Genomic DNA, 23,912 nt, shown 5'->3' with positions numbered 1-23,912 from the left:
TTATGTTAATTGTTTTACACATAAAATTGAATTATTGTTAGAATTATTATAAGTATAGATTTTAATAGTATTTAAATTACACACTTGATATTTCTTAGCTATATTACAATTTATATAAATAGTTATGCTAGCATATGGTACATGGGTTGTAGTAATATGTTGTCTTCTAACTAAAGTAAGTTTTAGTTGTATTAACTGCCTTCAAATAGCCTAGTAGTCTGTATCTATGTCAAAGACTTGTAATGTTTTTGGGCTAATCTCTAATCATTGGATTCTGTAACTTCTTATCACTTGCACTGGATTGTATGCTGGGCAAAGATAGGGAGATAACAATAAGTGGTCAAACAATATCAGAAAAACAACCTAAAATAATTATATTGCTTAGTTCTGATGACACTGCAGCAAGACATTGTGCCCAAAATGCTGGCAAAATCTCAAGTAAATCTATGAATTCTCATGTCTGACAACCCCTTGTCTGCTTATAATCCTTTTTATTCTGATTTATCATATATCTCCTTCAGTGTTTTAATTATATGAAAAAGAAGCCTTCATAATTGAGGTCTATATTTGTGACTTGATACTCCCATTGCGGCTTCTGGCGTGCACTTCATACATGCGCAAAAGCACTGCCTATCGTAAAATTGATACATAGCTAGTATATGAGCAGATTTTTGTCGTGTTATGCAATTTTCCTGTTGTGTACCCTGGTTAGAAACCCAGTGCCACCACTTTCTGTGTCACCACTAGCACTGTGGCTGTTTTTTATTCTAATCTGTTGAATGCTTATACTTGACCACAATCTCTAGATAGAAATAGTATGTGTGGCCTGCACAGGGTTTTTGACCAGGGTATGCATAAAGAAGGAAAATGGCATAAAATCCTGCCCCTCTATGAGTTATACAAAAAATTTAGGGTATGCAGTGCTTTTGTGCATGTATGAAGTGCACGCCACTGCCGCTTCCACTGCCACTGCTGGTGGCCTGAAAAAAGAGACTTCCCTAGGTAATTCACTCTTGTTTTACCAACTCAAGAGGGACCTATAAAGCCCTTTACACTTTATCCACTTTCTAACCACCTAGCCCGCTTACCGCTCGTTAGCAACGCGTTGTCAATTAAAAAAAACGCAGTGCCCACTTGTCGACCACACGTTGTCCACCTCGTCAACGCTGCAACTCGTGGACGCCGCGCAGGCAATTAGTGCTCAAGAGTTGAATCGTTGGCGCGTTGACCGTTCCTAAGGTGTTAAGTGAGCGAAGCCTGAAGAGTTATATTAAACTCAATGATTCGTTTCACTAGGGTACTAGCCTGCCCAAGCTATTTAATATTTAAATCCAGTAAGTAACACTTTCGTACAACGCGCCCGAGTGTTGTCTATCTAGTTACCTAGTATCTATCTATGCCGAACGAAAGTGAGCGCAGTTGCGTGAACCGCACTAGCTAGGCCCCGCGCCTACGTAACCTCACTCCACTCGGCTGTTTCACTTTCCTAAGCAGAAAGCGGATACTATCCTATGTTAGCTTTTCATTCAGATCGTAATTTTATACGTATCTAGCTTCAGCTTTTGTACTATTGACCTTGATGGATTTGTACGCCGATGGCTGCTTTGGCTTTGCTTGAATATTTGTGAGAAATACTACGAAACTGAAACCTAACGTAAAAAGTTCAGATTCACTAACTTTTCGGAGTGTACTACATGAAATTTAATATAACGTTCTATAACGGCGAAGGAGAACATCGTGAGGTAACGTGCATGCATGCACATACACATACACATGCACATACCAATGTGAAGTCTACCAAGACTTGGCCAGTATGGTAGACTGCGGCCTGAACCCATCTCATCTCAGGTATGGAGTTTATCCGTTCCGGTCCCTGTGTTGTGGAAGAAAGAGGCTATGACGATAACAACTTTGATTAGGTGCCAACTGCCAATCTACAAAAATTGCTCGTTTGATGATGTCAATATTGGCCGGAATATTGTTTAACATTATCTTTGCCCTCGGCGCATGCATGCCATGACTTCTCAACAAAAAATCACTTAAACCAATCAGCGCCAATATGCTTCATTGGATGTGGCCAGTTTTCCAAAAGGACAGTTATCAATTCGTCATTTACAATTATGTAATGTCAATCTATTTCAATTGCTTTTGTTTTCCTTTATGAATACATGTGGTGTAGGGGCGTCTTCACATTATTCGTTTCGGTGACTTCATCACCCATCGCCTTGGGCGTACCCAGCTTCTGGCCTAGGGGGGAAAAGTAATTTTTTTTTAGGTCAGATGGTCTTTGGAACTACACAAAGACATATATGTAAAACATTAGGTATATATATAATATATATTTTTGATATTATACTATTATGTATTATTTTATTTGTGTAATCTAGTTCAAGTATTAGTATGTAGTTATTAGTATGCATTTTTTTTAATATGCACAACCTGCAGTCTGTTATCCTTTTGTTTTTCTTACCCTAAGGTTGCCTGGAAGAGATCCCTACTAAGCAATAAGGCCGCCTTTTGTATGTTTTATTTTTCTTCTGTATTTTTATTTGTGTGCAAACAAAGAATATAAATAAATAAATAAAATAAATATATACAACGTGTAACGTCATTACAAAAAACTGTTGATGGGTGCATAAGTATATATTGTAAGGAATCACCATGTAAAAAAGTTAAATCAAAAGAAGCGTATTAATTTTTCCATACAAACTAATTCAAAACATTCGAAGTGTTTACTAACGACAACCCCATTGAAGATAAAAGACCGACGCGTGCATAGTACCTACGCTACGCGAAGCGTACCTAAGAAAGTGACAGGAGACAATAGATGCAAAAGGGCTGTATCTGATTTCTTTCAATAAAAACTATGGCAATGGTTTAATCAAAAAGTATTAACGCTTCGGTTTCACAGATAAGTCTCAGACACAGTGTCCTTAACTGCGTAGCGGAAGGTACCTAATTAATTTTTCGATAGAACATCTACCCTAGGAATCGAACCCAAAATGTCATGTCATTATTAGTCGAAAGTTTTGAAAACGTAACAAAATAAATATCTTTATTCCATTTCTGCTCTTAATCATGTATTTTCCAAATTGTGAAATGTTACACAATCTATTTACTCTTTAATAACATCGTCGCTGTCAAAACTGATAACGGAATATATTATGTAAATAAACCTATATTTGCTTGATAGTGAATGATATCGAATTGATTACTTCTCTGATTCGGGAACGTGACTATCGTATGGATTTATGAATTAAAATTATTTTTAGGGAAATCGACCGCCAAACAGGTTTTTGCGGATTGTAGCAAATGTTCATCTTGATAATGGATCTCCGGAAAGTACCACCTGCTTTTATCCAATACTAGCTTTTGTTTGCATTCTTCGTTCTTTTGTTTGTGTTTATTACGGTTTAACAAATCCCGTGGGAACCGTTTTTTTTCTGGGATAAATAGTGGCATATGTTACTCTCCGTCCATGTTTGATTGCTTAGTTAGGGCGTGAAGAAATGTCAAACAAACAGATATATCTTATATCTTTAAACGAGCAATTCTTGTATATATATATATATTTATATAATTAGAATCTCGGAATCGGCTCCAACGATTTTCACGAAATTTAGTATACAGGGGGTTTCGGGGGCGATAAATCGATCTAGCTAGAATTCATTTTTAGAAAATGTCATTTTGTTTGTGTTTTCCGGTAATAACCGATTTGGTGCAAAGAAGTTGGACGGGTTAGCTAGTATATTTTTATTTCAGACGGCCCACTGGCGCAGTGGGCAGCGACCCTGCTTTCTGAGTCCAAGGCAGTGGGTTCGATACCCACAACTGGAAAATGTTTGTGTGATGAACATGTGTGCTTCTCAGTGTCTGGGTGTTTATCTGTATATTACGAGTGTTTATGTAAAATGTATATTATTCCTAAAATATTCATCAGTCATCTTAGTACCCATAACACATGCTACGCTTACTTTCGGGCTAGATGGCGATGTGTGTATTGTCGTAGTATATTTATTTATATTTAGTATATTTATTATAGGACTAGGCCGACGGTTTTGTTTATAATCCGCGAGTAACTTAACGGTACCCTATACCCTTCTCGTGGATACCAGCTATTATAGCTGGGCTATAATATTTCTTCTAAATATCATCAAACTAGTGGTTGAGCCGAAAAAAGATAAGAAAAAACGTACTTTTGTCTTTTTATTTATAATTAGTTTGGATTTCTAAGCGACCTAGATAAATTTTGAATCCCTAGAAAACCAAATTGGTTTCTTTTGGTTCTCCGATCGAGGGATATATTTTTTTTATATACTATAAATAAAATTGTTCGTGATATTGGCAACATCATTAATGATTTCCACAAGTCAGGGCTCGAAATCTTGCAATGGAATAAAAGGATATAGTAATAAATACTTTTTGTTTCGTGATATTTAAAGATCGTTCTTTGTACGCAGACCTACGTTCATTATAACCCGTTACGTTTGCTACTACATTCGAGAACAATGTATCTACGACCCTAAATTAATTGCAATATAAATCAACCAAGAGCGACTCCGGCTGGAGTGAGGAGGGTTCCGTGAGGTATAACTGATTTAGCATCATTTTTGGACTTATCATCATCTCATCAACCCATTACCGGACCACTACAGAGCACGGGTCTCCCCCGCAAGGCCGTAGTCCACCACGCTGGCCCAGTGAGAATTGGTGGACTCCACACACCTTTGAGAACATTATGAAGAACTCTCACGCATGCTGGTTTCCTCACAATATTTTACACCAAAGTTATCACTACTAGTCTTGTCCTTTTCAACTAAGATGAATGCTTTTTATACTTTATTGCCTCCTAAAAGTTTAATTATTAAATTTGGCGTAAGACGAACTTACCGCTTAACAAGGGAAGTCCATTATGGTTCTCTCTAGCCCTTGTAACCTGCGAAAATATATTATGCGGGTGTCAATAAAATTGTGTGAGATTTGAAATAAATATTTCAACAAATAAAGGAAAAGTTGAAAAATATACACTGCAAGAATACGTTGTACTATTTTTCGTACGATGATAGTTCAATGGGTGAATTTCTAGGGTTCTAAGGGTAGGGTAGGGCTCAAAAGGCTTATAATACTTGGTCAAGAAGTGAAAGAAATAATCTGGTATAATATGTGTTACTCCCAGAAAATATACACTGGGTACATTGAAAAAAAAAGGTATATCCTGGATGGATCGGAACGTTAAACACAGTATCTGGTGCCCCATCACGTACGCTGGGTAAAAAAGACGAATGCACATATGTTTTAATCCAAAATGACCCATTACATTGTTATTAAATCCATCCGATTTACTCGTAAACTGGTGTCTGTTTTACGGCTCGACATTCATATTAATGACAACTAGGTACTCTTATCTGACGCATAATATTTATTCTGTTTGTTTGTTAATAACAAATGTTTAATCTAAAATTGATATTGATAGGACTTTCACTGTCGAGTAGCTAAGAATTTAGAATATATAATGTTTCATATTAATGTTTCATTATGGACATTCTAAATTTTAAAAATCGAAATATTGAAAACAAGCCCAGCCTAAATGTGTAGAAACTCAAGGAGCTAAATGCCGGAAGAAGATTACAAATAAGATAATAGTAATAAAGGAAAGTAAAGGGAGGATTTCCATTATTACTATTTTAAGGCCAAGAAAAATTAAATTATTACTTTATGGAAGGGAATTATTTTCCTGGGGATAGCTCCTGTGTACATAATCAATCTTAGACTAGAAATAGTTGGCATATAACCATAATATAAGAAAGTCAGATGCCGGAATCCAGATTCCAATAGCAGTGCGTATTAGAAACAAGGAAGCAAAAAACTTCCTACATTGGGTAAATACTATTAATATTCACATTGGTTTAATATTTAAGACAGATGCCTAAACATTTATGGAAAATGTCCCGGCAATATTACTAGTAAGTTGGGTTGGGTACCTATTGGTGAGATTTATAAACTTGTTAAGAAGAAATAAATTGCAACTTTAAACTGTAATTCACGATTCAGGGTACGCTTTTGATTTCTGATTCGAGGTTAAAATTAATCGCAAGGAATTCTGTCCTCGGAAAGTTTGGTGTTTTCTCTTTTGTACTGATTAATTCGTGTTTGCAATAACAGTTCTTTGTCTTCATTCAAGTACAAATTCAAATTCAAATAGATCATTGTTTTAAGGTCTAAAATTATTCTTCTTTATAAAAAAACTTAGTTTTCAGTTTTTTATTCGTATCTGCAAATAATCGTTTAAAAATTTATAGAAATAGCAGGCCGAATTTATTCATTGGTTGACCAAATTAGATTTTAGGCTAGATTAGCCTTTGTAGACATCTTTACTGAAAGATCTTTCTGCCAGTTTAAGATTTCTCCTTCTCTCACTCTTCTTCCTTTCACTTCCCAAATTTATTTTCCTTGCTGCCCAACTGGCTTCTCCCCGTACCTTTTTATCCACCTAAACTAGCGAAGTCAAACAAACAACGAACAAGCAAATGCGTGTTTATAATATTATTAGGCTTGCAAATGCGTTAATGTTTTCTGTCCCAGCAACTTGTGCTACATTTTTTCTTACCTAAATGAGATGCTGATGTGATGTGGGTACAGTTTCAGCTGTTTTATATTCAACATTAATATTAACCGCGCGCACCGCACTGCGTCATTGCTCAATATTTGAATCGCAGAATTGTGGATCTCTGTAACTGACACATATTGACTTTCATAGTGCGTTTAAAATTCATTGTATACTAACCAAGTGGTACCTTTTTTTTCTTACAGAATGTTTTCCATGAGATCAGATTGTTGTGGTTGTTATTTGAGTTGGGACACTATTTTTTTTAAAGTTATATTTGTTTATGACGCTTACTAAGCAATTCCGCTATGCATTCCCAAGAGAATAGCCGTGGGAATTGTAAAGTTTGATGTATCGGTGATTTGATGATGCGAACTATTTCATCATTATCAACCCATTACAGGGCTACTGTCAGAATGAGATGGATTTAGGTCGTCGTGCACCGCAGAAAAATGAGAACTCCCAGCATGCAGGTTTCCTCACGTTATTTTCCTTTACCCTTAAAGTTAGATTAAAGTCAAGTGATAGAAACGCCCAAAACGCACGAAACTCTAGAGGAACTGCAAAAATTAGCCTTGAATCACTATGAGCAGCTTATCGCGTAGATAGCAATCAGGAAATGATCTGGTCATCAAATCAGTGCATGCTCTAAAGGCAGGCTACAGAAAAAACTTATTGTAACATATTCAAACCATTTTTTCAGAGACTGACCGTGGAAAACAAACAAGGCTATTATTTAGGCTAAGAAATCTGCGATAATATACTCGCTTACATCGGAATAACAATATGTTGTTTCCGTTTACATGAATTTCAAATGCTCATTTTGAGTTCAAGGAGATTGTCGTATTTTTGATGAGGGTGAATTAATTATAGGTGTCGTGTTGGTTGTTTCATTTACGTTATTGTTGTTCAATTCTAAGTAACCAACTTCAAATAAGAGGGGTTTTGCAACCGTATTCTTGTGTGAGTTTTTATAATTGGAAATTCGAAATCTTTACAATCGCACCTGATGCAAAGTGTAGAAGTGGTCTAAGATGTGACGTTCTTGCTTGGAAAATGCTTATTTATTCTTATTTTCTGAAAGTAATGTGTTTTCTGATTAGCGCAGAACAACCTGGGTTAGCGCAGAACTCTGTAGAGCATACCAAATACACGAGTATAGGAAAAGAAAATGCAAAAAGTTGTGTGCGAGTTTTTTGGGTGTTCTCGATACAGCGAGTACTTAGTTTCTGAGCACATTCTCCGAAGTCCTGTGGAACACCGACAAGCTGGCTACCTTACGAAGATGATTAAGACTTTGGAGTTTTGCCAAAAGTGGTGATTCCACGCCTATAAGTCTGCTGGCTCGGCGATTCTATTGAAATTGATTATTTGTACAAAATATGTGTGTACAAGAACCACTGCAATAGCTCAATAAGTACAGGTTAGTATTTTCTGAGCTGTGCAGGTGTAAGGAGAACCTATGAACATTGGACAGGAAGGTGCTCAAATTGCAATTCCTCATCGAGTTACGAAGTGTTTCTTGATTTTTGGCATAAAGTTAGTTGAAAGGACGGAGAGTAACATAGGCTACTTATTATCCCAGGAAGACAAAAGGTTCGTAGGGGATTTTACATCGAGTTTTAATATAAATATTTGTTTTTAAAATAAGAAGAATTTAATTGCTAGAATGTTTGTCAAAAAAGGTGTTTTACAGTAATAAAATACAACCTACTCAATTTTCTGCCAACGACAGTGTGCAAATATTTTCTCGATTCAATTATTTGTTATACCAAGTTGACTTTGACTTTGAATTACAAGAGACCTTTGTCCGGTAATAGCCATTCATCGTTGGAGGCGGAATTACGCCATTTCGTAAGCGTGTTGAAACGAGAGTTATATGTAATTCGGGACCCGTTACCAAAGTTTAAGGACAGGCATTATTTTATGGAGGACTTTCAATTTGCGTAGTTTGCATCCATTTAAAAGACATTAACATAGCGTTGCCATTAAAAATTCAAAACTTCATTTACAGTTCCAGATTCAGTAGAAGAGCTTCACGTTTGCTTTATGGTTATCTTTCTTTTTGCTTTATAAAGTTCCGCACCCGATGGCTGTTTTACTAAGCCTTTTCCATCTGTCTGACAGCAGGTTTTATCTCATCAACTGTAATAGGAATTGAAACGTTTTGAAAATACATCGTGTAAATTTAAACCGAAATAATACATCACAGGCTTTAGAGGTACATTATGTACTGTGTCTGTGTCTAACCTGTAAAACCGAAAACCTAATAGTTTTTGAGTAAACCATTGTCATAGTTCCTCCCAAAACAAATCAGATACAGCCCTAAAATCAAATACAAACATAAATCATGTGACTCCTGTAACTTAAATGGGTACGCGTCACGTAGCGTAGGTACTATGCGCGTGCTGGAATTTTATTTTCAATAGGGTTGTCATGAGTAAACACTTAAAATGTTTTGAATTCGTTTGTATGTAAAAATAACAACGCTTCTTTTGATTTAACATTTTTACAGGGTGATTCCTTATGAAATATACTTATGCATCCTTCAATATTATTTCGTAATTCTGTTACACGTTGTATAAATCGACAAACACCATATTCATCTCTGCCGCCAAGCAGCCTTGCAGTGTTCCGGTGTGGAGCGCGTGGTGAACCTACGCCTAGACACTGTTACCCACTTTGCCATAGACACTGTTACCCACTTTGTAGACCGTATTCCTTGCATGCCCTGTGAAATGTTGCATTGTTTTCCATTACCATCAGGGAGGGTCATCTGCTTGGTGTGTGTAACTAAATAAGAGTAGAAAATGTTGTATTTTTGGTGTTATTTGCTGGATCTTATATACTATACTACGACAATACACACATCGCCATCTAGCCCTAAAGTTATGGGTACTAAGATAGCTGATGAATATTTTTTTATGACTATAATACACATAAATACTTATAATATACAGATAAACACCCAGACACTAAAAAACATTCATGCTCATCACACAAACATTTTCCAGTTGTGGGAATCTAACCCACGACCTTGGACTCAGAAAGGGTCGCTGCCCACTGCGCCACTCGGCCGTCATTCTAGATTTTAGTAGAGCTTTTTGTGTCAGAGCTCGTCCAGGGAAGTACACCATGCTTATTTCTGCCGCTAAGCAGCATTGTCTCAATGATGTGTTCCGGAGTGAAGGGCGTGGTAGCCGGTGTCATTACTGGCACACGAGGCCTCAGGTTTATGGACACGGGGCAACACTTTGCAGGATGTGTTTCTTGCATGCCCAGCAAAGTATTGCTGTGTTTATAGGTGATGGCTTTCCTATTACTGTCCGATTGGATCTCTCCATTATTGGATCATCAATTATTAAGTATTTTAAATTTGTGACGTCTGCATATCGTCTGCGAAAGGAACAGAGGCCATTTGTGGAATTGAGTATACGCTTTTATAATATGATTCCTAAGGTAATTTTACCTACCAATGCATAAGTTTGAAGAATATGTTAAAACACATTCATTACAGCGAGGTTACTTATAGGTATACAATTGATGAATTTTGTAATGACAAGGTTGCTTGGAAGCATCCGGCTCCGCATTCATCTCTCACAAGATAGATAAATGAATGTTAAAATGTAAATTGGAAAAGAGCAACTGCTGAGTGTCTTGCCGGCTTCTTCTCGGTAGAATCTGCCTTCCGAATCGTAGGTAGAGTCGCAACAAACAGACAGAATTTCACGTTTCAAAAGTGCTTATATTAGGCCTACTTGAAATAAATGAATTTTGAATTTTTTTGAAAAAAAAAGTTAATGATGTGGTTGGACGGAAACCCTCGTGTGCAAGTCCATATCGCACTTAGCCGGTTTTAATCATTTTGAAACAGACAATCAGCCCCACGTTGAACAAAAACTGCAACGCGAAGCGAGTCTTTGACCACATTCACTATGTAATGCCGAGTAGGGAGCAAAAAGTGGTTTAGTGCTTGACTCCGTAGATAACTCGTCTAATACGCTGGTAAGGTGGCAATAATTCTGCACCGCTGCTAGTGCCGTAAATACCTTTAGGGTGCCTTTATATCAGCCGACTGTATGTCTTAGAGGAAGGTTGCATGTCTTAGGATGGATCCGGATTTTATTTAATATTATTTTGAACTTTTTGAGTTTTAATTTGTTTTATTATCTTATTTCTTCTAAAGCTTTAAAAAAAGGCTTTGCCCTGACTGACTTGCATCATACAAAACGTACACATTTGAAATGTTGAGAGAATATTCTTTTTTAATTTTTGGTTAAACACGGCAAGAAAGTTTGTATTAAACTCTTACCATTTTACACGTATATTCTTGGAAATTTGGATGGGCTTTTAGTTATAATGAGTCACGTGTATTTGTATGGGATTTGGACCAAGTAAAAAATGGAATAAAAGTCCATAATTTTTCGGGTTACAACTACGAGTAAACTGGTATACTTTACCAATACTGGTACCTTATTCATATACTGGTACCTTTGTTGGTAGCTTTGCCTGATTGCTTTTTCGCGATGGGCATAGGCACCGCTGTAAAAGGAGATATCAGAAATTATACGCAGACGAAGTTGCTGGCATTTACTACTTATGGCATACTTTAAATGACAATACAATTACTATTAAATAATATCTTATCTTCGATCAATAGAAGTACTAAAGACGTATAAAGATTATATAGAAATAATTTCACTTACGCACATTCTTACATGCATGTTATTATCATTATTCTCAGCCATTGGTGTCTTTGCATGCATGTAAATAAAATAATCAACTAATTATGTTTAATTAATTAACTTTACATGACCATGTAAAGTTAAATATTAGTTGATAACACGAGTATTTATAGATTAACAACTTTTGTTTATAAATTAATTATTAACATATGACACTTAGGGGAGAAACTATCAGTAGAGCGAATGTATTTTTTATGGATACGTTCGAATCGTGAATGTTGTGTTAAACCTTCCATTCAATAGAGACCTAAAAATCACAAAAATAATGCATGAAAGTTGAGGACTGAGGTCTCACTCTCTTACGTGCGTTATAAGGAATAAAATATTACTACACTAGTACAGGAAAACATAGAGTCTGCAAATCTAAATCTTGTCAGCGAGGTGGACTACGGCCTGCCCTTCTCATTCTGAGGCGAAACTCGCGGCCTATAGTGAGCTGATACTGATGATGCGAATAGCTTGTTGCAGCTTCCTTTACTTTAGGGGAAGCCTAGTAAAGACCACTTCCCATCGCCTTGCTATTTGCGTCAAGCGAACGGGTGATCTCCTTACCTTTCCTTACAAGGCCATGTGTCCCAATAGTCTTATGCCCGTTTTCACTAACGACGTACAAAGTAATGCCCAATGTAACGCCTAATCAATAAAGATTCCTTGGCATACATATTTACCTTTGACCAATCGATTTTCCCAAGGCATAATGTAACCTAACTTCTCTGATTCTAGCCACAAGGTGTTTGCATTTGTATTATAATATTTTTACTTTTCGAATGGACTTGAGGTTAATAAAGAAAAAAGGAATTTATATTTTTTTCGAGTTTGAAAAAATATATAAATTCGATTTCCCCAAAACAGTAGTTAGCACAGCCATCATCTAAGAGTTGGTGAAACGTTTTTTTTTCGTTCGCATCACCCAAATCATTAGGCATCCGATTTAAGGGTTTCCAAGGTTTAGCGAAAACGGGCATTAGTTTCCAATTAATACAATTTTCTTACCAAATCGCACCTCCGACATCGCGAACATCTGTGTCGTAAAATTGAATGAACTATAAGACTTACGGAAACGCCTTGGGGTATGCCCGACTAGTTTCTTTTGTATTCTCTTTGTATACAAAATTAATTGGGGTGCTTGGCAACTTTTTGTCGAGTGACATTTCGTTAACTTCTAGTGCCGGGATAACTCCGCAACAGACTTCGGTATTTACATTTTTCTTCTGTATATTATGGCAGGTATAAAGGACTTCGCATTACATTCTTGTTCAGGTTTCACATGTTGTGCGAAAATTTATTACGCGCTCTTGGCAAATTTACTTTTCTTAAAAGATTTTATTTTATTTTATCCGTTATTTATGTTACGTCTTGGATACCGTAGCTTTCTACTCTGAATTATTTTCTTTTGTAGACGTATTTTGATAAAATTGTACTACCATTTAATTCTTTGATCAAGTTTTAGTCCGAATAGAGCTTTTTAGATAAATTTAGTTATTTTAAAATTGACTTTTGGCTAAGATCTTCATTCTAAAATTCGGGTTTTTAGACATTTTTTAACATTTTTCTTTTGGTATTGGACGTTACTTTGAATATATCGCTCATATAAATGACTTAATGATTATATGTGATAAGTAGTGAGTTAAATCTGACTTCTATTTATATTTGAGAATAATTCAGTTTTAACATTAATATAATAAGTCATAAAATATTTCTTAGCTATCGCTACATGTAAAAGGCTCATTATTTAAATTTAGATTAATTTATTGCTCTTTAAAAAAAGAACGCTTAAATCGTTCCAGTGTTGGCCAACTTTATGATTTTTTGTAAATATCCAGCTGCATATGTCTGCTTTAGAAGGTATCGCCTTGTAGGGAGTAGGTTGAATGGCTTCTGTGGGAATCCGTACTCTATAATAGTAGTACAGTGTACTTACAACCTAGTTGGCACTTGGCAGGTGCGTTTGACAAACGAGTTCACGTGGTATAAGTCAAGAAAGTTGTCGAGCACGAATGTCCTAACTAATTAAAACATCATGAGTTTAATCGCATAAGGGTTGTAGGGTTTATCGACTCCTTCGGGTGTATATTATGACTGACACGCACTTTAATGTTAATACGCACTAAATCTATGTATTGACTTAGATCAATGTTATTGATCTACATTTTGATGTTAAGCTGGTTGTTCAGCAACCCTGCTTTTTTTTTTTTTTTTTTTATAAAGTATATAGACAAGTGCTTGACTGCAATCACACCTGATGGTAAATGAAGATGAAGCGCGCTTGCCTAGAAGATGCCTATTCACTCTTGATTTGAAGGTACCCAGATTATAGGTATCAGGGAAGACGGAAGATGGGAGGGCATTCCAGGCCTTTGCGGTGCGGATCAGAAAGGAAGAAGCAAAACGCTTCGTACGTGTTGATGGTATTTCAACCACGTAACGGTGCAGATTCTTTCGGTGCCTCGCAGTTCGATGGTAGAAAGGAGATGGTTTGACCAAATCGAATAGCTCCTGAGCACACTCTCCGAAATGTATCTTGTAGAAAACAGCCAGACAAGCAACCTTGCGCCGGTGTTCAAGGCTTTGAAGTCTACTGACTACAAGGTCGTTGCCAATGAGTCTCCTAGCACGACGATCCACCGAATCCAAAGCATCGAGCTGGTACTTGGCAGAGCCATCCCATAAATGGCTGCAGTACTCCATGCACGACCGAACCTGAGCTTGGTACAGGGTTAGAAGCTGTTCTGGCGTGAAGTAGCGCTTAACTTTGTTGAGGATGCCAAGTTTTTTGCCAGCAGTTTTAGCTTTGGACTCGATGCATTGTCCAAAGTTTAGATTGGACGAAATGCTGATACCTAGGAGCTCAATACTATTCGTGATTGGCACAGATACATTTCGGAAAGTCGGAGTTAGGGGGAACGGACTCCGTTTGGCGGAAAACAAACACGCTTGGGTTTTGGAAGCATTAAACTGTACCAGATTAGTGTCACCCCAATCGGACACCTCGCTTAAGGCCAGATTAACGCGTTCCACCAAGGCCTCTCTGAGCACAAGAGTTTCTTCTCCACTAGCTCGTGGACTGGGCATGTATCTAACCGTCACAGTGCTGTCATCTGCATACCCAAAGATGCCGGGTTTTAACAGATCATTTATATGCAGCAGGAAGAGCGTAGCGGAAAGAACCGATCCCTGAGGGACACCAGCGTTGATGGCCATTAGGTCAGACGAGGACCCATCGCTTGCTTTCTGAGTCCAAGGCCGTGGGTTCGATTCCCACTACTGGAAAATGTTTGTGTGATGAGCATGAATGTTTTTCATTCTCTAGGTGTTGACATATATAGTAACCATAACACAAGCTACGCTTACTTTGGGGCTGGATGGCGATGTGTGTATTGTCTTGGTATATTTATTTATTTTTTTCTTATAAGGGTGGATAGGGGCCAAGGGGGGGACCATGTTGCTCCATCGTGGGTAAATTGCTACTGGAAAATTGGCCCTCGCAAAGAAGAAAAATGCCAGGTAAATTGGAAGAAAATGCCACATGGCATTCAATTCGCCTTTGTGCATTGTTCAATAGTGTGCAAAAGAAGAATATACAAAAACAAGCACTCACAAGAAACTTTGCTTAAGGAACTACTACTATTCAGATAATTAATGGTAGGTAGGAAGTAACCTACCATTAATTATCTGAATAGTTAGATAACCTATTGTCATCATCGTAAGCTTAATACATATCTCAGAAAAAGAGGGGATGTAGAACTTACTCAAACTACGCCGCGCTGCTCCATTATGAGTTATGTAGGTATTGGAAAGACTAATTAGTTATAATCCCGACTTAGTTACGCCATGAGCACAGTGTAAATAAGTATTGACGTTTTAGTAACTGCCTTATGGACCGAGGTACTTATTATTGAGAGGCTGTTGACAGGCAAATCGCATATTTGCCGTGCAAAAACTTCCTTGAGTCTGAACAGGGTCCGAGTATGCTATAACAATTGTGTGTCAGTGGACTCAGTGGTCGATCAATGGAATAAAGTGAGAGAATAAAATAAGGTGTGCGTGTAACCTTTACGCGCGATTGAAGTAAAACTTTTATTATTATTTATTGATGAAAGAGTAAAATATTCCTGGGACTCCGTCATTTCATTTAATATTCATTATTCCATTTTATATTCTATTTAAAATTAATTAATATCACTTTCACATTTTATAAATATTTTCATTTGTTAAATAGAATAATTATTTTGAGTAGAAAATTGAAGGTTAGATCAGCACATGTCAATATAACCTTGTCATTGAATATTATAGAATGTCGCAATCGTTAGAGAATTTATTAATAATTTATTTATTAAAAAGTAATAAATAAACAAGTATATATAGAGATTTTCAAAAAAGTTTGCAATTTAAAATATATTTTTTAAATCTGTTGAATTTTTATTAATACTTTTGTTCCTTATGATATTTGCCACTAGCTGGCGTATAAATCAAGGAGCGTGGAGTATGTGACATATACTTACGACCAACCCAAACTGTTATTACGCCCTAGTCGCGCCTAAAGGAGTTTTACTTCAAAAACGTGTGTTAACGTATATACACGCGTTGATGATGAATGATATTATGCCACTGGCAGTTAAAAATAGAAAATCAGTAAGTACATTAAAGTAAAGCATATTCTTTGAGCATCAGTTGTCTGATAGGCAGGCCACTGCCTATCAGACAACTGATGCACGCCAGTGCATAGAGGGTATGCACAGGGTATGCAGAAGATAAAAAATGAAGAAAATGTCCAGTACTAGTTATAAAAACTTAAGGGTAGGCTATTTATAACTTTTACAAAGCCTATTCTTACGTTTTTCATAACTTTGCCTGGAGATTTTTTTCATATTATATCATCTGCATACCCTGTGCATACCCTCTATGCACGCCACTGCTGATAGGTAATAAATAATTGCCATTTCTCTTTTTTTGATGAAATGTAAACCTAACCTCACTTTAAAAAAAAAAAGAATATCTTTTTCTCGCTACTTTATTTGACTTTGAATGACTCTTTCATTAGTCTGAGCATCTACTACAAGTATGTAAAGCTTTATTCGTAAAGTGGATATTAAATCTGGACCCACAACTATATGGGGACTCGCCATTCTTGGACGGCCTACAGCAACCCTGCTTGCAGAATCCAAGGCTGTGGGTTCGATTGCCACAACTGGACAATTTTTGTGTGATGAACATGAATGATTTTCTGTGTCTGGGTGTTTAATTATATATTATAAGTATTTATGTATACGATTTATAAAATAATTCATCAGAAATCTTATTACCCATTACACAAGCTACGCCTACTTTGGGACAAGATAGCGATGTGTGTGTTGAAGTATATTTATTTACTTGTTATTGTTATTCTACTTTTACAATAAATAAAATTTGTACCCGTTGGGTACCCACACTACGTATAGCTGGTATTCTATGTGCCCGTAGAAGCTATTTATAATTTCTAAATTTATTTTGTTCTGGTCTGCTGGGAGGTTTCGGCCGTCGCTAGTCACCACACTACAGACAAAAACGTGCCTAAGCGATTAATCGTTCCGGTTCGATATCGCGTAGACACCGATTAGCTGCCATACTCCCTATCAGGTTACCCCGCTACCATCTTAAACTCCACCATCACTTAGTTAACACCCTGTGACATTTCAGTCAAGGGCTAACTTGTAGTGGAATGAAAACCTTGGTGATCTACGAGTATGTTAAGTTAAGTACTTGCTAGTGGAAAATCGGATTATTGGACAACAGCCCCGATACAGAAGAAAAATGCCCGAGAAATTAGCAATAGTGGCAATTTTCGTCCTCAAGGACAACTAGTTTAAAAGTAGGTTGCACTACACTACAATTATTATTTATAATTTTAAACTTATCATGAGCGACACTAAAAAATTGTAACGACTTACAACTCATAGCACCTTTTTTGTACTTGTTTTTTTTTTCTTTTTTCAACCGTATCTAAAGCGGGGGCCTCTTTTGTAAAAGATTGTACGGAATGTATGTAATACGTTCGTCCGGGCGTGGACAACGACAAGTTTTACTATTTTTCGGAAACCACTTGTTAATTAAATAAGAATTAATAGCAAATTTGTCAAAATGCATAGCACCCTTTTTGTCCATGTTTTTTTTTACAACCGTATCTAAAGCGGGGCCTCTTTTGTAAAAGATTGTACGGAATGTATGTAATACGTTCGTCCGGGCGAGGACACAGCGGGACAATTGATGAATCCCATGGGAAATCTGTCATTCTACGCAGACTACTTACTACTTTAAAACAAGAGTGAATGGACGTAAGAGCGCGCCATCTAAGGCCACATCCACACTTTCCATCAGGTGAGATTGTGGTCGAGCATTAGTCATCTTTTACAAAAGAGCAAGTAGAGTAGAGTAGAGAGTAGCAAGGTAGAGGTAGAGGTACTTAACTTACCATGGATCAGAATGATTTTCATTCCACTACAACTTTGCCCTTGACTGAAATGTCACAGGGTGGTAAGTAAGTGATGAGGCAATAAATAAAAAAATAAGGCGAAGTCGCGGGAGTCCACTAGTACCTACGACTTATTATAAATACAGAAATGAGTTTATTTGATTATCCTTCTCTCACGCAGCAACGGCATAAAAAAAATCACAACTAATATCTAATATCTTAATTTAATTTTTTAATGGTCTGCCATTTCTAACTCAAAAACAGAACTGAAAGATACTTCACAAAGATGCCGGTACCTTCATGCGCCTTAAAAACACTAGAACGCAGAGCTGTCGCTTATATAGCAAAAGCAAACGATTAAGTCGTTTGCTCACGTTTTCTTCCGCTTGAAATAAAACCGTGATATATCATAAAACACCTTAGAAGGTTCAATAAGATCCATTTTCCTACTATAGTGTGTGACAAAAAACTATAGCTTTAGTGGTGGAGTTTGAGAAGTGAAAACCTTGTGGTGCATATTCAAAACGGACGGCGTGGTAATGTAACCGGATATAACCGGGTACCCAAAAAAATAAGGTCAATTAAATACTGGTTTCCCCTGTCTCTAATTCCTTTACATCTTTCTTTTTGTACCACAAAAACAGCAGTCTACTCATCGATGATGAAACTCTTAAACTTAACTTAATATAACTTGCTGCGTACGAGTTAATTTAAATTTATCAATAAATAATTTATATACTCAACGCATTCATAACGCACACATCGCCATCTAGCCGTAAAGCAAGCGTAGCTTGTGTTATGTTTACTGTGATGATATTTTTATGAACAATATACATAAATACTTATAATATACATATAAACACCCAGACACTGAAAAACATTCATCACACAAACATATTCCAGTTGTGGGACTCGAACCCACGGCCTTGGACTCAGAAAGAAGGATCGCTGCAAACTGCGCCAATCGGCCGTAAAAGTTAGTTATAATGAAGGAATTCAAAAAATGTCACAACATAATCTATTTTTAGACATGTACCTTTGGATGCTCTCATTGGCTCCTATAGTGTTATGTTTACTTTAGGCAAAACCGGCTTGTCAGGTAGATACCAGCAAAAAAACACCATTGAAGTCACTCCGCAATAAGCGTGGCAAGTTTTTTAACCTATTTTAAATAATACGACGATAGTCTCGGTTCTAAAAACCTGACCCCAAGCTCAGCTACAAGTTTTTCTAATTTTAATTGACGGACCGAGATGACCCCGCTGATGGTGATTGAAAATCCGTCGCCTATAAACAGGTAAATGCTTCGCAGGGCATGCAAGTAACATGTCCTACAAAGTGCTGTCCTGTGTCCATCAACATGAGGCCTCATGTGTCTGTGCTGTCAACACTGTCAACCAAGCCCTTTACACCGGAACACATAGATCCTGCATAATGTCAGATATAAACATGGCGATACTGCCGCGGAAGAGCTTTTGAGATACAAATAGTGTAGAAAAAAAATAGTAGTAGTTTTGCGTTAGATATCCAAATTCTTAAGGAACGCAGGCGGGCGAGAAGACTCGGTGGGTCGAAGTATATTGCGTTCACAGAGTTAGCGTTTACTATAGTTTATACAAGTTCATAAGAGTACCGAATATATTACACCAATTACCAATATCAATATTTTTCTTTTATTTTATACATTGTTTTAATAATTTTGTACTAAAAAATTATTTGGATAATATTATTTTCGAAGCCAATACTTGCAGATAACTTTAGTTTGACATTATATAACATTAGTGTCAGTACAATCAAAACAATAATATTTTCAGTGTTTTGACCACGATTTAACATATACCATTACTTAAAGTATTATTTTAAAATCATAGTCCTTATGAGGTTTTGATGCAAGACAGTGTGATATTTAGTATGAAAACACGATTCGAAAGAATTCTTGTTGCGATAAGTAAGATTCTTATTTTTTTTAACAGGAATAACACGCGATTAACAGTAGTATCCAGTATAAGTTACAACTTAAGTCGAGAAAAAGGCGATGACATTGACGGACAACAAAGTGAGTCCATAAGGGTTTCATTGGTATCCTAATAACATCAAAATTGGTACAGATTTCACGAAAATAGGTACCTAGCAAACAACGCAAAGGAACACTTCCTTCTATTCTTCCAAATGGGAGCAAGAGAGTACAATTTGGTGGCCTTATCGCTACATGGGGAAAAAATTCTATGCAAATACAATTCTATTAAATTGTTTTCTGTTTTATGTAGGTACTTTTGTGGTGTATAAAAGTGGTGTACAATAAAGTGTTCATCCATTCATCCTCAACTCAACTCAAGAAAATGATTTCCGGTCAAAAAAAATCAGAGAAATTTTATTGTACTTTGTGAGAAAAAAAATCCCAGTCAGTAGCACTTTTCAATGATGTATTTAAGAACTTGAGACACAAGTATTATGAGAAAATAATGCCAGTAATTTACTGAGAATAAAAGATTGAAAATATGCCATAAAGAATGTGAAACGTCACAAAATTCTTAATCCCAGTAAAGCAACAAAACCTACTGGGAATAGAAGATTGGAGCGGCCAGCATTTGACGGGTCCGCCAGTTTTTCTTATCTGTTGGCGCAATTGAAGGTAAATCTCGCAGAGCGCGAGGCTTACGTATTGTAAGTGCGTGACGTAAGTGAGCGGCGTGATTCGGCCAGGCTTTTTGGCGGGGCCCCCACCAGCTATTTGTTTACAAGAGTCGCTGCCGCACGCCGGCACTTCGCTCCGACTAGCACGCGAGTCGCGACGCCGTACGCACCAGCGCCACCCGGTTCAACACCAACCCGATCAGTGATCCCTCAGTGTTACACCCAAACCCCTCATATCACTAACGAACCTTATGTCTTTGCGCGATAAGCCTTAAGTGCCCCAAGGACCCTGAGGAAACACCGATCCAAACGTAAGTTCCTCATTTTTTTCCGTCACACCACTTCGGACTTAATTTCAACAATTTGATAAACTAATATCACGTCGTTTTAGAAGTATCCAAGCTGGAAATATACTTTACGTGTAGTCATTAAAAATCGAATTCACGATGTAGACTAAAAGCTACCTGGCTACTCTCAGTTTTACGGTAAACGTTACAATTTACATTTACGATGTCATAACGTCGGCTATGCCGCACGCATTGCTTGTATCTTTTTTATCTATGAGCTATGAGTCCGCGTCGAATATTTTCCTATGATAAATTTATTCTATGGCCTTCGTCACAACTACCTTTACCACGAATAAGTAAAATCTGTCAAATAAAGAATATGGAATGTATTCTTTAAAATTTTCAGTTTTATTGTCGGACTGATCGGTTTATCTGTGAAAATGTTACAAAAACAATCTAACACATAAAACGGAACGCAATATTATTTTTATTAGTTTCTTCTATTATTGTAAGGTCATTATTATTATATCTTCACCTGTTTACCTAAAACTGCGAGCTTCCAAACGCGCCTTGCGGATCTACGATGTATGCAACAAACTTATTAGGGTGTTCTTTTTTGGTTTTTCTTTTTGATCACTATTTCATTATTGCCTTTCAAAAGTAAGTACGTAGTTAGAGCAATTAATTCAAAGCTTATTTGCTCTACATAATGCTAGTTTAGGATCGTGAATTGATCTGCATAGATTTAGATAGCGTTGTGCCGGAATAAAAAGTAGCCTTTGCCAATCTCCATCGTTTGATTTCTATGAAAGAAATAACGCGGTTCTTTTCCTACGTTGCTGCGTGGAAGAAGAACAAGCGAATGACTTTCATCTGCGAATAAAAGTTGCATCGGCCCCGGCAGGCATGACGTGGTAGTTTACCGGGGCAGATACATTTTTTTTACACAGATAAAGTCCCATTTGACCCGGTTCTTGTTAACTTAAAATAAAGGTGAGCCCGTGAATGAAGAATTATGTTAAATGTTGCTCCTTTACTTACGGCCCAGCTCGTAGAGAGAACAAATGTGTGAATTTTGTGCGTTTTGCTCAGGAACCAAAAATAAACAAACGAACATACTTTCATGTTCATAATTATACTATTATATATAATATATTAGTAATAACTAAAAAGTAAGTATAACTCATGAGTGGGGTTGGAAGTCCCGATTACAAAGTTATTGCTGTCGGAACAATTTACCCCGGTCACTTCCAGCTCCGCTCTCCCCCATTATTATGTGTGGTAAGTTATTAATATAGATTGTTTTTCATTTGTTGTCTCTGGATGCCTATTGGACAATTTTTTGACTTGCGACTTTGACTGAGTTCAAGTCGCTTTGCACCTACAAGTGACAAAGAATCTGAATATTAGTCATGACCCAAAACCATAAAGAAATACCCAGGTGAATTTGGGGCGAATGACACCTTATACATAGTTTAAAATCTAGAACGAAAGTGGCCAAGGCGTTGTAAACCTTTTTTCCTGTTTACTTTCAGTTTGAATCCATTCAAATTTGTTAGTAAAGTTAGCTCTTTTATATATTTTTTAACTGACGCACTTTTATCTTATTATAACTGAATACATCAGTTATTCGTCCAGCAATCCGCACTGGGCCAGCGTATTGGACTTCGGCCTAAAACTCTTCTCATTGTGGATACAGACCCGTGTCCTGCAGTGGGCCGGTAATGTTAATACGATTATGACGATGACGTGAGTTATTAAATAAAAAATAAAATCAACGATAATAGGATTTTGAGAAAATGAAAAAACCGACTTCAGTGATAGTAATGCCTGAGACTGTGAATGATGCCGCGTAGAAACCGATGAGGTATATGGGTGCCATACCCCTAACCGGTTATCCTGTTACCATCATAGACTGCATCATCACTTAGCAACAGCAAAAAAAGTTTGGGTGTAAATTATTGCTCTAATCAGGTTGCTTCCTAAGTATTTTCAAATGACAATGTTAGGTTGTGATAGCATAAAGAATACCCGGCTAAGATTGATGTGGCCTTCTTCTATGACCAGGGCACGTTTGGAACCCTCGTAGTTTTAAGTCTACGTATGTAGTTATCGCCATCACTACTCACTACTATGTACACATTTTGTATGTTATGAACGCATCAATATCAATAGTGCCTATATGAATAAAGAAATATTCAACTTTGACTTTGACCACCAGGTGTGATTGCAGTCAAGTGTTAACTGGTAATGGAATTTTAAAAAAAAAGTGACACTACCAAAAAAATTGTAAAAGTTTACACAAGAAAACGATATTTTTTTTTTAAATTTCAAAATGACATGCCATGGCATTCCGATCAATTAACCATCGCCGGCACCATGAAGGTCGTAATTTCGTTGTCACTTGCGTTCCATTTCGAAACTGAACCGGTTAGGATGTTTTTAGATTTTGTAATAAAATTAACATATCGCCGTCAGGGATCAAACACAGGTACATGTAGAATTAAGAGTCGGGTCGTTATCACATCTGGCCAACGTTCGCCCAAAGTGTGCTAACAATTGAAGGGGGTTTTGAAACATATTCAAAAAGCCTGGCTAAGAGCGAGTTGGATCAGCACGCGAAGGGTTTCGTACCTAGGTACAATTTAAATCACTACATAGTATTTTTAACATTATATAGCAAGAAACACCAATAAAACACGTTTCTTGTATGGAGACCACACTTTGATAGTAAACTTCTTTTCATTTTTAATATTTGTTGTTATTATAGCGGCATTACAAAGAAATAAATAAATATACTACGACAATACACACATCGCCATCTAGCCCCAAAGTAAGCGTAGCATGTGTTATGGGTACTAAGAAAACTGACGAATATTTTCATGAATAATATACACAAATACTTATAACAAACATTGTTATAACACACCCAGGCACTGTTTCCAGTTGTGGGAATCGAATCCACGGCCTTGGAAAAAAGGCCTTTTGCCTTCAGAAAGCAGGTTTGCTGCCCACTGCGCCAATCGGCCATCAAATGCATTTTGCTAAATTATTTTTCTGCTAAAATTTCAACTCTGTCTGTTACGGTGACAGAGAAATTGAGGGACAGATAGAGGCTTACTAATAGGGTCCCATTGGCATCTTCCGAGCTTTTGAGTCTGGAAACGAACTTCCAAAGCTAATAGAAATGATGA

At 36.9% G+C, this 23,912-nt stretch overlaps 1 protein-coding gene across 1 annotated transcript in view; it reads left to right on the top strand.

The window, feature by feature from the left end:
• Positions 1–23,912, top strand: part of LOC120634341 (solute carrier organic anion transporter family member 74D-like) — a 95,204-nt gene that overhangs the window by 863 nt on the left and 70,429 nt on the right. The window lies entirely within an intron of this gene.

This window comes from Pararge aegeria, chromosome 2, assembly GCF_905163445.1.
Source record: "Pararge aegeria chromosome 2, ilParAegt1.1, whole genome shotgun sequence".
Lineage (NCBI taxonomy): Eukaryota > Metazoa > Arthropoda > Insecta > Lepidoptera > Nymphalidae > Pararge > Pararge aegeria.
This window is presented reverse-complemented; position numbering and strand designations above follow the sequence as displayed.